General features: G+C 46.2%; 1 pseudogene; it reads left to right on the forward strand.

The window, feature by feature from the left end:
- The first annotated feature begins 5556 nt into the window (after positions 1 to 5556).
- LOC103541180 (17S U2 SnRNP complex component HTATSF1 pseudogene) lies at positions 5557 to 9480 on the forward strand (annotated as a pseudogene).
- Positions 9481 to 15750: the final 6270 nt, after the last annotated feature.

Raw genomic sequence — 15750 nt, forward strand, 5'->3', positions numbered from 1 at the left:
AAAACATTTGTGCCATGGGCACAAAGAAGCAAGGATAAGAATGGGCATTACAATGTCAAGAAAAAGTGGAAACAACCTGTCCTTAAGGTAAAGGAGTAGATAAAAAGGTATGGTTTTATTCTTACAATGGACTGCTGCACAGTAGTTAAAATAAATGAATTATAGCTATATTCTAACAATATAATATAATGAGTAGAAGAAAGTTGCAAAAATGGATGTTGTATGATGTTTATGTAAGTTTAAAAATATACAAAACAATGATACGTGTTTAGGGAAAAAATCAGATTTGTTAAAAATACAAAATATGCATGGGAATTATTTCCAACAACTTCAGATTAATTACCACTGCAGAAGGAAAGAAATGGGATGGACTTTAGCTGTCACTGTAGTGCTTTTTTATTTTTAAAGAAAAGATATAAAGCAAAAGAAATAATGTAAAAGTAAGGATTTGCTTAATTGGGTTGTTGTGATAATTAAATGAGCCAGTAAATGGAAAAATGATAAATGAAAGTTAGCTGTTCATCTCTTTAGAAGAGTACAAGGATGCTGGCTCTGGAGGTGGAGCCATCTGACGTCCCTACCTATTCTCTCCTCGCCATGTGAGGTCTCTCTCCTCGTATTTATACCTGTTAATCTTAGGCAAGCTACTTAACTGCTGTGTGCCTCTTTCCTCATCTATCAAATGCCTATATTAAAAGTGCCTTTCTCATAACATTGTTGTGAGAGTCAAATAAGTTAAAGTACTTAGAACAGTCACGAGCTTAGAGCGAGTGCTCCAGGAGACTGCTGCTGTCATTGAAGATGATGGTGTTGTTAGCTATCACTTCCAGCTGCATATAAGTTCCTTTTTAATCTCAACTTCTAAAATCTCTTAAGAACCTCACTTGACAATGAAAATGCTCAGTATCTGAGAAGACCCAGACTCTGCCTTCAAGGAGCTGAATCACAGGTTGCGAACGCACCTTCCTATAAGGACCTGGCAGGTCCCGTGCAGAGTGCCAGGGTGAGGTGGTAACAGACGGAGAGCACTCTCTCCACCTGGAGACTCAGCAGGTCCTGGTCGGGTGTTGCCATGTAGGAATTCAGAGTTAGCATTGTCACATTTAAAAAATTCCTTTTAAGAGAAACTATAAATCCCAATTTTTCTGTAAAACCTCTTCATTTTTTTAAGTGCTGCAATTAATTCAAAAGAATAATAAAAGCACATTATGAACCAAGTGAAATAATTGTGTGGGTTGCCAGTTTCTGAGCTCTAAGATGGAGGTTGGCACAGAGACAGATGCATGAGCGGATCTTGAAAACACAACGTAATTAGAGCTATAATAAAGGTGGGTAACAGAGGGCAGCAGGAGCGTGGTGGATTGAAGACGGCAGCAAATGCTTTGTCACTCCTCACATCAGGATGTACAGTCTGTTTCTCCTTCCTTGAATCTGGGCTGGTCCTATGACCGGTTTTGACCAATGGAATGTGGCAGGAGTGATGTGTAACTGCCGAGATTAGGTCTTATAAGATCTGCAGCTTCCACTTTTTGCCAATCGGAACATGCCTTCTTGGAACCCGGTCACCATGCTATGAGGAAGCCCAAGCAGTCACAGGGAGAGGCCCACGTGAAGTAGAACCAAGGCCCACAGAGGGCAACACTTGCTGAGCTCCAGCTGGCAGCCAACATCACTGCTTGCCAAGTGAGCGAGGCTGTTTTGGAATATCCAACTGCCCCAGCACACCAGCCAACACTAAATACAGCAGAACTGCGAGTCAAACTGCAGAATTGTGAGAAACAATAAGTTTCTGCTGCTTTAAAGACACTAAATGTTAGGGCGGCTTGTTGAGCAGCGATAGAGAACCAAAACAGGCAGCATTAGAAAAAAGAGGTCTCACTCTACCTAGAAGAGTCAGAGATGGCTTCATAGGATTTGAGATTTGAGCTAATTCTTAAAAAAGGCATACATTGGCTTTGTGTGTATGTGTGTGCGTGTGTAGGGAGGAGTGGATGGTGAGTAGTTAACTTTTAGATGGAGAGAAAAGCATGTGCATAGTGTGGATAATGGAAAGTATGACGTGATCAAGCATCCCCAAACATTTGTACAGAGTCAGATGGCAACGAGACTTTCAGTGGTGAACACGATGCAGTCTATGCAGAAATTGAAATATAATGATGTACACCTGAAATTTATGTAATGTTATAAACCAAATCTTACCTCAATAAAAAAAAATTGTTTAAAGGATCCCCAGGTAAGTCAGTTTTGCCAGCTGGAGCATAAAGCACAAAGATGGGCAGGATGGAAGATAATAATCTCTAACATTTCTTGAGCACTTACTATGTGTCAGGCACTGTGACAGATGCTTCAAAAAATCATATAAATCACTAATCCTCACAATATCACTATCTCATTTTAAACATGAGAAAGTTGTGGCCCAGAGAGGTTAGGTAACTTGCCTAAGATCACACAGCCAACAGATGGCAGAGCTGAGATTTGAAGCAGCCCTGTAAAGCCTGTGCTCTTTCCACTATGTTGTAGGGGCTACAGCTTCATATACTGAGTCAGATCTGAAGGGCCTTGTGTGCCAGATGAACAAGCGGAGATTTTACCCGAAGTGGGGGCAGCCATTAAGGATTTGCGAGTAGGGGAGTGAGGTGTTCCGCTGTCCACTTCAGAAGCATCCCTCTGGCTCCTGTGAGGAGCAGGGGCTAAAGAGGAGGTGGCAAAACTAGGAGCAGAGGACCAGTGAGGAGACATCGCCAAAGGTCTAGGTGAGGACCCCTGAGCAGTGCTGCATCCCCTCCTCATGGGGACTGGCACAGCCTGCCTGGGACCAACCAGGTGGCTCAGATTGGGAGATAGGTTTAGGGGCAGAACCAGGATAAAGATTCTCTCTGAAGCACATACCAGCAGGGAAAACTGGGTTCAAAACCTGGAATCCAAAGTTCCAGAGATGAGATTTAGGTTGGGGTCATATGGCCAAAAATTGGGAGCTGGAAAGAGGCAAGATTGAGGGAGTAGGTCAAGACTGAACAGAAGTCCTGAGCAACGGCTGCAAACTGCAGGAAGTGTGTGGGCTTCGCCTCTGTGGAGCTGGTGGGGCTGGGGAAAAGCCAGAGGCAGGTGGGCAGCAGCGTTGGAGGGATTCAGAGACGGTGATGAGCTGGAAAATGAAATGGCTAGGACTTGATCATTAGAACCTGGGAGAAGAGCAAGAGTGAGCCTGGGGGCCTTCTGAGTTTCTGGCTTGAGCAACTAGGCGTCAGTGGTTCCATCTACTGAAACCAGGAACAATGGAGAAGGAGTAGGTTGGGGAGAAAAGACAAACTCAAATTTGGGAATATTCAATGCTTGCTTGATAAGTTTAAATTGAAACACTAATTTTTAAGCAACTGGAGACTCAGTTTGAGAGATTCTGGAGACAGATATCTGGGAGCAGAGCTCAAGAAAAAAATCTAGGCTAGAAATATACAATCAGGAGACACCAGCATAGCAGTGGTAGTTGAAGCCAGGGGTATGAGAGTGCCCGAGAAAAGTGTGCAGACGAGGAGAGAAGGGACATGGACCAAGTCATGGAAAGTAGCCTAAGAAAGATCAGCCAGAGAAGCTGGAGGAGAAATGAGAGAAAGAGAGAGTAGTTTCACAAAAGTCAACGGAGAAAAAACCTTCAAAGGGTAGTCAACAGGGGCAAATGCTCCAGGAAAGAAAAATGAAATGAAGATGGAAAACGTCCTTCTATTTGGCAATGAGAAGATCCAACTGTGGTTCCCTTAGTAAGAGCAGATTAGGTGGGAGGGTGGTGGGGGTGGAGCTGACTCCAGAGAATTGAGGAGGTGTGTTAGTTATCCGTTGCTGCGTAACGAACCACCCCAAACCTTCAAGGCTTACAACAGCAAGAACCTTCCATTACCTCCCACAGAGTCTGTGGGTTAGGTTTGGAACAGGGCACAGCTGGGACCACTTGTCTCTGCTCCATAACGTCTGGGGACCGAGCTGGAAGTGACTCAGTGACCGGGAGCTGCAATCATCTGAAGGCTTGTTCTCTCACGTGTCTGGCAGCTGATTCTGGCAGTTGGTTGAAACCTTAGCTAAGGCTGTTGGCTGCTAACCCTGCGTGACTGGGTTCGGGCGGGGGTGGGGCAGGTGGCGAGCATCCTGAGGGGAAGAGATAGAATTCTGACATTTGAGGGGCCCAGAACAAGAATACAAATAAAGAATATGAAGTTGGATGGATTTAATCTGCCTGTTCAGGTTGTAGATTTGATGAAAATGAGCCAGAAAATTATTTTATCAAATCTACACTTGAACAGGTCAGATAGAATCCATGCCACTTCATATTCTTTCCTAATTTAATTACTGATTAAAACAGTGAAGATATATGTGGCCTCAGTTTGTACTCTTTTCTTAGTTTTTAAAAATTAAAAAAAATTAAAAATTAAAAAAATAAAAATTTAAGTAGATTGCCTCCATGAAGATGTTCTGTTTCTTTTTTATTTTCAGCTTATTTCTTTGAGTTCCACATTCATAATTGCTATTTCTACCATGATCTCAATGTGTACTCATTCTCAATGATCTAGGATTTAAAAATAAAATATAATTGTAGCCAAAGTTTACTAAATTTAAATGTATTTTCACCAAAATATGTAAATGTAAATGTAAAAAATCTTAAAATCATTTTAATGTGTCTATCAAACTTATTTTCTTCTAAAATATTCAAAATTATCTATTGAAAAAGGCAAAATATAAATTATAATCAATAAATATTAATATTTTAAATCAAACTAATTTAAATAAAGCTATTTGCTTACTTTAAAAAAATTTTATTGAATAATTTTATAGAAATCAAACTATTCATAATCTAGTATAGTCAATGTTCATCCATTTACCAATATAGAGAATCAATATCCTATGTCACAAAAGTTATGTCTAGACCTACATGCATACAAATTTAACAGTAACAAGACTCATTTAATATTGCAAAATGTTCCTCAACTGTCATTTGCAACTATTGTGAATGCAGCACAACATAAATTGATACCTTAGAACACAAAGAGAAGCAAGACAAACGGACTCTCAACACAAATGGGAAATGATACTTTACCATGCTGTTTGAGGGGTAATATTTGACAGATCCATTAAGTTGTATTTTCTCTTACCCAAGTGCTTCCACTGCTTAAATCCTCCCTACGCTCCAAAACAGCGTGTGCCTCGGAATCTGACAGAGGCACGTCCTCAGACTTGCACAGGATTCAGTTGTAGTCATCTTTTGTTTCTAGGATACAAGGCAAGAGATTGCAGAAGCATTTCTCTGGGGCCTGAACAGTGTCAATTACGAGAGCAGATGCCCAGGGTTTCGGGTTGTGCTGTGCTAGCACTGAGGGCCGGATCCCAAGTGACGGAGGTGCCCAGGTGTCATTTAATAAATGTGGGTTGTGATAGGTGAGGCCCCCTAAAGTATGTGGGCCAGGGCAGGACCCCGTGGTCCAGATCTGAAGATGGAAGTGTTTGTGGAGGAAGATCATGATTCAGTGTCGAATATGCTGTTTGTGGTGCCCGTGAGACATCCCCGTAGGGATGCCGGGTAGGCAGTCAGACGCACAAGTCTGGAGTATCAGAGGAAAGACAAAAACTTGAGAGTAACCAGCTGAGCAACTGAAGCTGCGGGCCAGGTGTGACCCTCTGGAAGGAGAGCGTACCATGAGAAGAGGAGGGGTTCAGGGCTCGCAGGCCTTGATGAGTGGCAATATGGCCAGATAGACCAGGATGAGACAACAGAGGAGCAAGGAGCAGCCAGAGGGAGAGGAGGAAAACCAGGAAGTGCTCAGTCCTGGGAGCCAAAGAAAGACAGTGTTTCAAGAGAGAATTGGTCAACAACGTTGACCATGGGTAGGAATTCAAGTAGGGGAAAATTAGAAAATGGATTTAGTGACATGAAGGTCATTGCAAAAGCAGTTGAGTGGCATGAGAGAGGTGGACACAGCCTGAAAGTGGTGGGAAGTGAGTGGAAGTGAGGGAAGAGAAGGAGAATTTTTTACCAACTTTTTATTATGAAAGTTTCAAACACGCAGAAAAATTGAAACTATAGTACAATTATCATTTGTATATCCACCACTTTACTTAGATTTAATAATGATCGTTTATACACACATACAAATATTTATATATTTATATATATTCATGAACCTTGTGAGAATTTAGGAAGTCATGATGCTTCACTTGAATAATTCAGCATACATCTCCTAAAAATAAAGACTTTCTCCTACGTAACCACATGCCCTGATCACAGCTAAGAAAATAACAAGTGGTCCCTATTATCATCCAACATGCAGAATAAGCTCAAATTCCCCCCGACTAACCCCAACATGACTTTTATATGCTTTTTCAAACCAGGATCCAATCAGGGTAGGAGCACTGTGTGTGTTGTGATGAGTGAGGCTGGATGAGGCGGCTGAGAGTTGCAGGGAGTGTTAGAGGATGAAACGAGATGGAGGAGGGGTTTGGCTTTGGCTTTTTTTTGTTTTGAGAGAGAGAGACTGAAGATTCAGGAGGGAAAAAAAGGGGGTAATTGAGGAAAGGGGATGCAGAACATAGGTAGAGAGACTGGCCTTAGAAGGAGGAGGGCAGCGTCTCTACTCCAGTGGTTCTCAAAGTGGGGTCCCCAGGCCAGCAGCATCAAGCACAGCAGGAAACTAGTTACAAATGAAAATTCTAGCCATCCTCGACCACCACCACCTACTGAATCAGGACATTAAGACACACCCTCCAGGCAATTCTGATGCTCACAAAGTTAGAGAACCACTGCTGTATTCTAACGTGAAAGAACAAGGAGAGGGTAGGTACAGATGAAGTGTGTGCTAACAGGGGGTTGAGGGAGTTTACTTCCGATGGCTTCGGTTTTCTCTGTGACGTAACAGTGAGATCATCAACTGAGAGTGAGGACAGAGAGAGAGGGGAGCCTCATAGGTTCCAGGATCACGGTGTTTAAAGTAGCTGTTGACCAGTGTTGTGGTCGAGTCACTAAGCAATGCTGGGCCCTCCTTAGGGTTGATGACCATAAATGAGGCATGGTAACCATTTCCTGGTTGTATGACTTCCTCCAACACTTCTCAGTTATCAGAGTAAAATCCTGAAGAAAACAGATCATTGGGCTCATCTTGGGTTGAGGTTTTGCCAGATAGGTACCAAGGATGAAAACATAGACGGGGAAGGGAGTTCAGCATACTGTCAAGAGAGTCGATGAAATGAAGGGCCATGCACTTGCAGCTAGATAAGGAGGGGCTGATGGGATGGAAGAAGGGAGGTATCATTGATCTAGGGGTCCCAGGAGACTGAAAAATGGTTATGAGAGGAGTAGACAGACTGATAGATGGAAGGTTAGGAGATGGGAGCTGAGGCAAACTGCTTGAATGAGTGATTCCTGAGGAGGGGCTGCTTCAGATGACAAGGTCCGGGATGTGCCAATGAGAATGGGTGGCTGATTTGGAGTAGAGAAGATCCTGGGAATGAAGCCACCAAGTTGCTGAGAAGCCAGGTGAGGAATGGGTCCTCCATGCAGACAATGAGATGGGAAGAGATAGAGAGCCAGGTGCCAGCATCCCCCGGAGAGAGGTGGAGAGGTCTGGCAGGTGGCAGACGGCAGCAAAGAGAAAGAAAGAGGGCAATTTAGCCCCATGGCTGAGCCTGGGAGGCAGAGCGCTATTTTAAACTAGAAACTGGGGGTCAGAGGAGAAGGAGTTTGGAGGCAGGAATCTGGAGCAAGGAAACACCCTCACCTATAAGAAAATAAACAGCTCTCATTTTAGAAGCCTGCAGAGGAGGTAGGGCCCTCAAGGGAGATTGCAATTTCAGTTAAAGCCAGAGAGTGGAGGGAGCACTCCAAGGAGAAGTAAGGGTATGAGGAGATTTGCAGCTTATTGAAGAGCGTGAGGGTAGTTTAGAGAGGGGGCACATGGAGGGCTGGTCACGGCCAGAAAGTGTAGAGGGAGTCTCATGGAGACAACAATGAAATAGAGTAGGAGGCTGGCAGTTTTCATTTCCACTATTAAATGATAAAAGCAGGGATGCGAGGCAGGCTGGCTTTCATCCAGTTAGTCTCTTGGAAGCCATAAAAAGTGGAGGTTAAGGATGTGGCCTCTAGAGCAGACCTGCCGGGATTCAAATCCCAGCTGTCTCATGCACGAGCTGTCTATGAACTTGGGCAAGGCCTCTGCGCCTCCACTTCCTCTTCTGTAGAGTGCAGAAAACAACAGCAGCTACCTCACAGGGTCGCTGTGATGATTCAGTGACTTAGTGTGTTAAATGTTTAAAACAGAATCTGGGCAATCGCCTCAGATATGCTTGGTGGTGGCTCCCAGGCCTGGTGGAGCAGCCACTCACCTGGATGCTGCCCCTGTGCTGGGTTAGAAAGACAAGTGGCAACCATTTGGATGGGAACGACGAGTTTGATGAGCCGTTGCAAATGCAAGAATTATATGGAGATGCCAGGGACACTCAAGAAGATCCTGGTGGAAAAAATGGATTTTCTCGGGCAGCAGCCATCTGACACCACCTATGAGTGGGATCTGGACAAGAGGACTTGGTTCCTCAAGACCACGGAAGTTTTCATTGCTACATATCAGGCCAACCACGGCTTCTCCAGTGATGCCGTGTCTAGCTCTACTGAGAACATACAAGATGTCAATGCTGGGGATGCAGAGGAGCCTCTGCAAAGAAAAACTCCAAGCTCACTGATCTCAAAAAGAGGGGAGATAAAAGAAAGTTGGAATCAAGACAGAAATACAAATGATACAACTGGCTTGCCTCCAGACATTACCGTGCATGAATTTATACAGCTTATATGCAAGTTTTGCGTTATTATGAGAGATCCTCAGGAGAATTTAAGCTCAAGCTTTACAAAGATAATCAAAGAAATCTTAAAGGAGATGCATGTTATAGAGGAAATCTGCAGATCTTGCATTAAAGATGAAGATGAAACTAGAGGCTACAAATTACGTGTCAAGGTGACAAAATTTCAACTGAAGGAGGGATAAGATGCCTCAAAAAACAGGTGCAAAGTCTGTGAGGAGAAGCTCTCTGTAACAAAAGCAAGTGGACCGGAGACTTGAGAGGATAGTGGGCTTTCCGGAATGCACTGTGAGTGGGTTATCATCATCAAAAGTATGCTTCATCCTGTGGATTTTGAGGATGAGCCAGTGGTGCTGAACGAGATCAGAGAAGACCTTTGAGTAGAATGTTCCAAGTTCGGACAGATTAGGAAGCTCCTTCTCTTTGATAGGCAGGCAGCTGGTGTGGACTCTGTGTCCTTGAGGAATATGGAAGGACACCGATTATCATATCCAAATCCTCGATGGAAGGTGGTCTGGTGGCCATCAAATCATTGCCCAAGCCTGGGATGTGATTACAGATTATCAGGTTGAGGAGACCCCAAGAGAAAGGGAGGAAAGGCTGAGAAGATAAGAGGCTTTCCTCGGTGCCCCCAAGGTCAACAGAGGCTTTTGACATCCAAGTTCCGTCTGTGCTTCAGAAAGGGCAGGACCCTGACTGCCCTTTCACCCTCAACCAGCTGAAAGCTAGTCTCTTCCCTTAAGCCTCCATTCAGGCCGCTCCTCCCAAGTCACAGAGGCTCCTCGGATGCCAAGACCAAAGGACGTTGCTGGACCATTTACTTTAACTCAGGCAAGGAATTGCGGGGAGGAGAGTTCGTTTGTAGAAATGTAACAACCTCACATTTTACGATTGGAAATGTGGGGCCCAGGGACCTTGGAATCACTGCCCTTGTTGATCGCTAGTGCATCCTCTCCCAGTTAATCAAAATTTAGTCTAGGTGCTTCTGGGAAGGGGTTTTGCAGATATAATTAAAGTCTCAAATCAGTTTATCTTGAGTCAATCAAAAGGGAAACTTTGTGGGGTGGGTCTGACTCAGTCACACTCAAGGCGTTTAATAGCAGCTGGAGACCAGAAAACACATGTATACACTCTGGGACCTCCTTACTCACCTCAATTCTAGCAGTTCAGACCAGGTGTCAGCTCTCTGCAGGCCCTGGATTAGGCCCTGTGGCTGCAAAGAAAACTCAGGAATAGAAATGGAGACAGTGACACTTGCCAGTAAAACTATTAGAAGTCTTCAAAAAGTCAAGGAGGAGAAAGAAACTCAGGACCAGAGAAGCTTTCAGTCAAGTTAATTAAACCCTGGATCAACCAGGAAATCCAGAATTTTCTTGAAGGAATCCTTGAATGTGAGGTACATCTGGAGATGAGGAACGGAAAGGACATACATCAAAAGCAATTGCCAAGGGGCTCAAGCCCAGGGCATAAAGGAGAGCTGGCGACAATGCCGAGAGATGCTAAATTTGCAGGACTTACACTAGACTATTAACGAGGCCAACCAGAGGCCAAGGAGCCATCCCCTGCTCTGTCCTTACAGGGAGGCGCTGCATGGGATCTTGGGATACAAACGGGAAGATATCTTCTCGAGTCTCCTCTGTGCAGATGTGAGGACCCCGCCCCGTGACTACTAGCTCCAGGCCTGGCCTATCCCTGTTCCCTTCAAGGAGCTGCTGCCCCTCCCTCTCCTACTTGTCATCTATATTGAGGATCCTTAGGCGCTTGAATGAGAACCCCGCACCCTGAGTGCTCCCTGGTCATCTATGCAGCTGTGTCCTGCAGTTTTCCCAGCAGACCCCATCCCCCAGCAGCAGTGTCAACCTCTCTGACTCTGATCCAGATCCTGAACTTAAAGATAAGTTGAACCCTGATCCTAATTCCATTTGAGAGACAATGGGATATCACAGTTCCTTATACTCATGACTCCTTGCCTTTCCCAAACCCAATGTAATATGTATCCAAAAACATAGGTTAAAATATGTAAAATGGAATTTGACAAAATTAAATGGAAAAGTAGAAAAATCCACATTCGTAGCGGAAGACACACCTTCTTCAATAATTGATAGGGGAAAAAAAAACCAAGGAAAAATCAGTAAGGATACAGAACATCTGACGAACACAATTAACAACTTGACCTATCTGATAAATACAGAATATTTCCCCCCACAGCAAAAGAATCCACAATTTTTGTATATCAAATTTTGTTTAACAAAATTACCCCATGCCGTGTCACGGAACAAGCTTCAAAAAAAAGTCCAAAGATTGAAACCATTCAGTGTATGTTCTCTGAAAGGTAGGAATCAATAATAACATGATAAGAAAATATTGAACTGCTTAGATATCGAGCAATATACTTCTAAATAATCCTTGGATTAAGGAAGACGTCATGATAGAAATTAGAAAATCTTTTGAGCTGAGTAATGAAAGAAAGAGATAAAACATATCAAAACTTGTTAGATCCAACTAAACGGTGTTTAGAGGGAAATTTATATCATTAAATCCATATGTCAGAAAAGGAGACAGGGCTGAAAACCAATGACCTGAGGTTCATCTTGAGACACTAGGAAATCAAACTCAAACACAGCAAATGGGAGACAGAAGAAAGAGATGACATCAATCAAACAGAAAAAGAAACGTGCAATGAAGAAACTCAACAAAGTGGGGGAATAAAAGCAGTGCCTGGACTGGAGAAAGCTCTCAATATGTGGCAGTTACATTATTGTCACTCCAGAAGAGTGGGCACAGGGCTTAGGCAGAGGGCCGGGACCCTCACCTTGGACTTGGCCGATCCAGCAGCTCTGCAGGTCCCACCCTAAGTGGAGTGAGGTGAGAACTGGGATAGGGAAGTTGAGGAGGAGAAAGGGAAGTCTCAAAAGGCGTGTGTGTGTGTGTGTGTGCGCGCTCGCGTGTATAAACTGGACCTAGTTAAACTCTCCTGTGTACAGTGGCACACCAAGCAAGGCGGTGGGGGGGCGGTGCTGCACCATGGGGAGGAGTATTTTGTCACTAACATTGTTATAGAATTATTGGTGCATGGTAACAATAAAAGTCAGTTTTAGTATTGTTTTACACTTCTCTACAGACAACACATCCTCTTACTGCCTGCGCCCGGGGCAACCCTCGCTCTGCCGTGCCCGTGGTGAGCGGCACCCCGTGGGGCCCATGTGAGAGGACAGTCCAGCTCCTCTACCAGACTGGGAGCCCCAGGGAACCCATGGCAAGTGAGGATTATTCCGCACATAGTAGCATAGTTTTGTACAAAAGAGGTCTTTCCTAAGCATTTGATGAATGAATAATTGAACTGAGTAATTATGAAGGAGACGAGAAAATATGGGCAGAAGTCCACAAGCAGACGTTTAGTTTAAACATGAAGAAAACTCTCCCAGTTACCACGGTTGTAAAATAATGCAGTTCAGGGAACTACACCATCTTATTGGAGATTACGGGTTCTTAAACTTCTCAGGCTTTGGACACCTTTGGCAGTCTGTGGAAGTCCGTGGAGTGTCAGAATCATTTTCAACCGCATAAAATAAAATACATAGGATTACAAAGGAATACAATCATATTGAAATACAGTTATCAAAATAAAAAACAACTGTGTGATCATTAGATCTGGTGGTGGGTCTAGCCACTACCACAACCTCAAAGTTACTGTCATGGTTTGTTGCTTACACTCATCACTGGAGAAAAGGCTGAATCTCAGTTTGAGGTTAGTGAAAATAAAATGTAATTTTTCTCCATCCTCATTCACAGATCCTTTGAGATCCTGGTTAAGAGGCCTGCATTAGGGACAGTGAGGTCTCAGAGCAGAAAGGGAGCCCGTCAGGAGAACACGTTGCTCCCTGCCCACAAGCCTTCTGACCATTGGTCCCTGCTATCTAGATCCTGGAACTGACCTGGCTGCTGTCCTTTCCAAAGCCTGCCTGTTCAGATTTTCCTTTAATTCTGTAAATATCCTTCCAATAATTTGCTCTTCTTAGAGAAGATTTGTTTTTTCTCTGCAGCCAGCAGTTCCTCAGCTCCATGACTGAGGTAAACGTGGGCACAGCGGGTTTAAGCCATGAGCGGCTGTGTGGTGTTGGACTCATTACTTATTCAAGCACGTGGTTCGGGACGACCGCCTCCTCACAGGGCAGGTGTGTGAATGCAATGAGATGAAATATCAGCTCTATGAGATCAGGCACTGTGATTATGCTCTGTTGAACCCACAGTGCCCATCACAGAACACAGAGAAGGGGATCAATAAATACGCCTTGGTTTAATGAATGGGATCTGAAAACACTCTAAAATGCAACAGGAATTGCTGTGTCTAGTATTCCCAGGATGAAGAAAGTTAATTTCTATTCTTCCCTCGAAGTTTTGTCTTGGTCTTGTTTTTCCCTCTTTCTTTGAATCTTTACCCTAAATCTATGTTGGAACTCAACCAGTTTGCCTGCTTCCCCTAATGCCTGATTTCCTGAAAGTAGAAAAGCAATCGTTCTTAAATGGAGGGTGGGTAGGGCCATACTGATAGGGTGGGAAGAAAGGAAGATCTCTCATTTCTTTTGTCCTCAGGGCACAGGTCCACATTCTGAAATGGATGCTGAGGTGGGCACCCCCACATTATGCAGAAACAGAGCTGTTGAACACCAAGTAAATGTTTTCCAGACCCAGTTGAGAAATAACTCAGGGCAAGCCAAAGGCACAGAGGTGGAGAAATAGAGGGAAATGATATTTCTTTAAAAGACAGCAACCCCTGAACAGGGTTGGGGCACTGTTACAACCCATAAGGACATCTCCAAGTCCTTTGTATATGACACTAGGTAAGGACGGGGACCCTCGTACCAGTACAGACACTGGTCTTAGAGATGAGCAAAGGGAAGGAGGACACTGACACAGTTCTATCCCAGGGAGTGATCCCAGATGCTTCTGATAGGCCAGTGTGCTCATCATGAGCAAAAGGAAAGAAGTTTGAGAGGTGGTGATGTTCGCCAGAAGTTACGTTTCAGCCTGGGGATCACAAGGGCCCATCTAGGTCAAAGACTGAATGTCTTTAGACTGAAGGGAAGGTCCCTCACTTGCTTCAGCGTGAAGCAGGCCTGGGAGAGGCCTCGCCGGCCTTCTTGAGCCCACAAGGCGGCAGAGCCTAACGGTTGGAGCGCGCCGAGAACTCCATGTCCTGGTCGATGCTGCCCCCTGGAGGCCGCTGTGGGTATCGCGGCTCCCTTTCACGCTGTTCTGCCTCCTTTTTGTCCCATCCTGAGAGACTGTTTGGTACGAGGGTTCCTAAGGATACCGGCGAGTTCAGTGTCCCCGAAAACTGTGTGCACCTATATAACTTGGATGCCTCGGGGTTCCAGAAGTACGAGCCTGCTCATATTCCAGCAATGCCCCTCGGTGAGGCCTGCAAGAGCCTGCGCTCATTGGTCAAGTCTGAATATTTGGGCTCGGGGATGGATAGGAGAATGGAAGGTCAGAACAGCGAAAACCAAGGTGGCTGCCTGCACAGCCCTTCTCCCATCCGAGCATTAGTGGACTTTCGATGAAGTCTCCTGTCTCGGAGGCAGTCTCCCTCCGAGGTGTCAAGAGACCCTTTCTCCGGGAACCTGCTTTTTGTCAAAGCAGCCTGAGCCTCCCCTGTCCCAAGTCCCAAACCCTGGGCCCTTCTCCTGTCCTTCTCGCGCTGAGGCTGGAATCAGGTCAAATATGCGAACATCTGGATCCAAGACTGAAACCTGGGGCGGGGGGTAGGTGGGTGAGGACCGAGAAGCAGTAAAGGAAGGTGGTGGGACAGGGGATTCCCGGGGCCGGCGCCCGGGGTGAGCTCGCTGGCCCTCGGAGCCCAGCGCACCACCGCCGAGCAGCCCTCAGGGAAAGTCTGGGGCGGAGAGTCAGAGCGGGTAAACCTGCAAGGACGCCGAGAGGAGGGGGAAATTGGTGGTGGCGCAGAGTGAGGTCAGTTAAGGACACTGTCCTGGTTCCGCCCCCGAGATGTCAGGACCAATCAGGAGCCGCTCCCAGTCCCCAACTTCTCCGCGCCCTCCCCTGTCCTTTAGCCTCCGGCGCCAAGACGCCCGAAGCTGCAGCGCCGAAGTTCTGAGATGTGGTTCCCAAAGCCAATCAGAGCGCTGCTCTCGGAGAGGGGGCAGAACCCGAAAAAGGCGGGAGCGAGAGAAGGTGGCTCCAGCCAGCCCTGCCACGCCCCCCCCGCGGCAGCCAATTGGGAGAGCCCGCCGGCCGGCCGCTCCAACTGGGCCCCGGGACGCGAGTCTAGCCGTCCACTCGGCGCGCCTGCGCCCCCGCTGACCAGCCCCTCCCTGGCTCGGGGGCGGGGCCCGAACCCAGAGGACCTGAGCCGCGAGCAGAAACCGCTTGCTTTCCACCTCTGCTTCCTTTCCACCTCTGCCGGGACCGGGAGGGAATGGTTAGCCGCAGGGCTGGAGGAAACATCTCTAGATTACCATTTTCCCCTGACTGCCCGCGCCTTCCCCCTTAGGACTTAAAGGCGCCCGCGTGGCTCTCCAGTCTAGAGTCTGAGTTCAAACGAGGTGTACAGGCGGGGGCAGCAGGAAGGCTCCACGTCAAACCCAGAAATGGATGAGCTGGACAACTGCGAGCCTGGCCTGCCGCTGCCCCCACGGTGCGAGTGCTACCGCCACAACCAGAGGAGCCACAACCAGGGGGGGCAATCCGGAGGCAGCTTGAGGGGGCGGGATGCAAGCAGAGCACGAGTCCAGGAACCGAGGTAGCCCTTGGGACAGTGCCGGAGCCACACAGCCATGCTTCCAGCCCTCGATGCATCTGCCATTTTAACCAGGGGCCACCTTCCTCCACCGGGTTGGTCACTTATGAAGTAGTCCCCTCCCTGAAACCAATGCAGCCACTTCATTGTCCTGAAGAGGCTAG

This window comes from Equus przewalskii, chromosome 19 (genome assembly GCF_037783145.1).
Source record: "Equus przewalskii isolate Varuska chromosome 19, EquPr2, whole genome shotgun sequence".
Classification (NCBI taxonomy): Eukaryota; Metazoa; Chordata; class Mammalia; order Perissodactyla; family Equidae; genus Equus; species Equus przewalskii.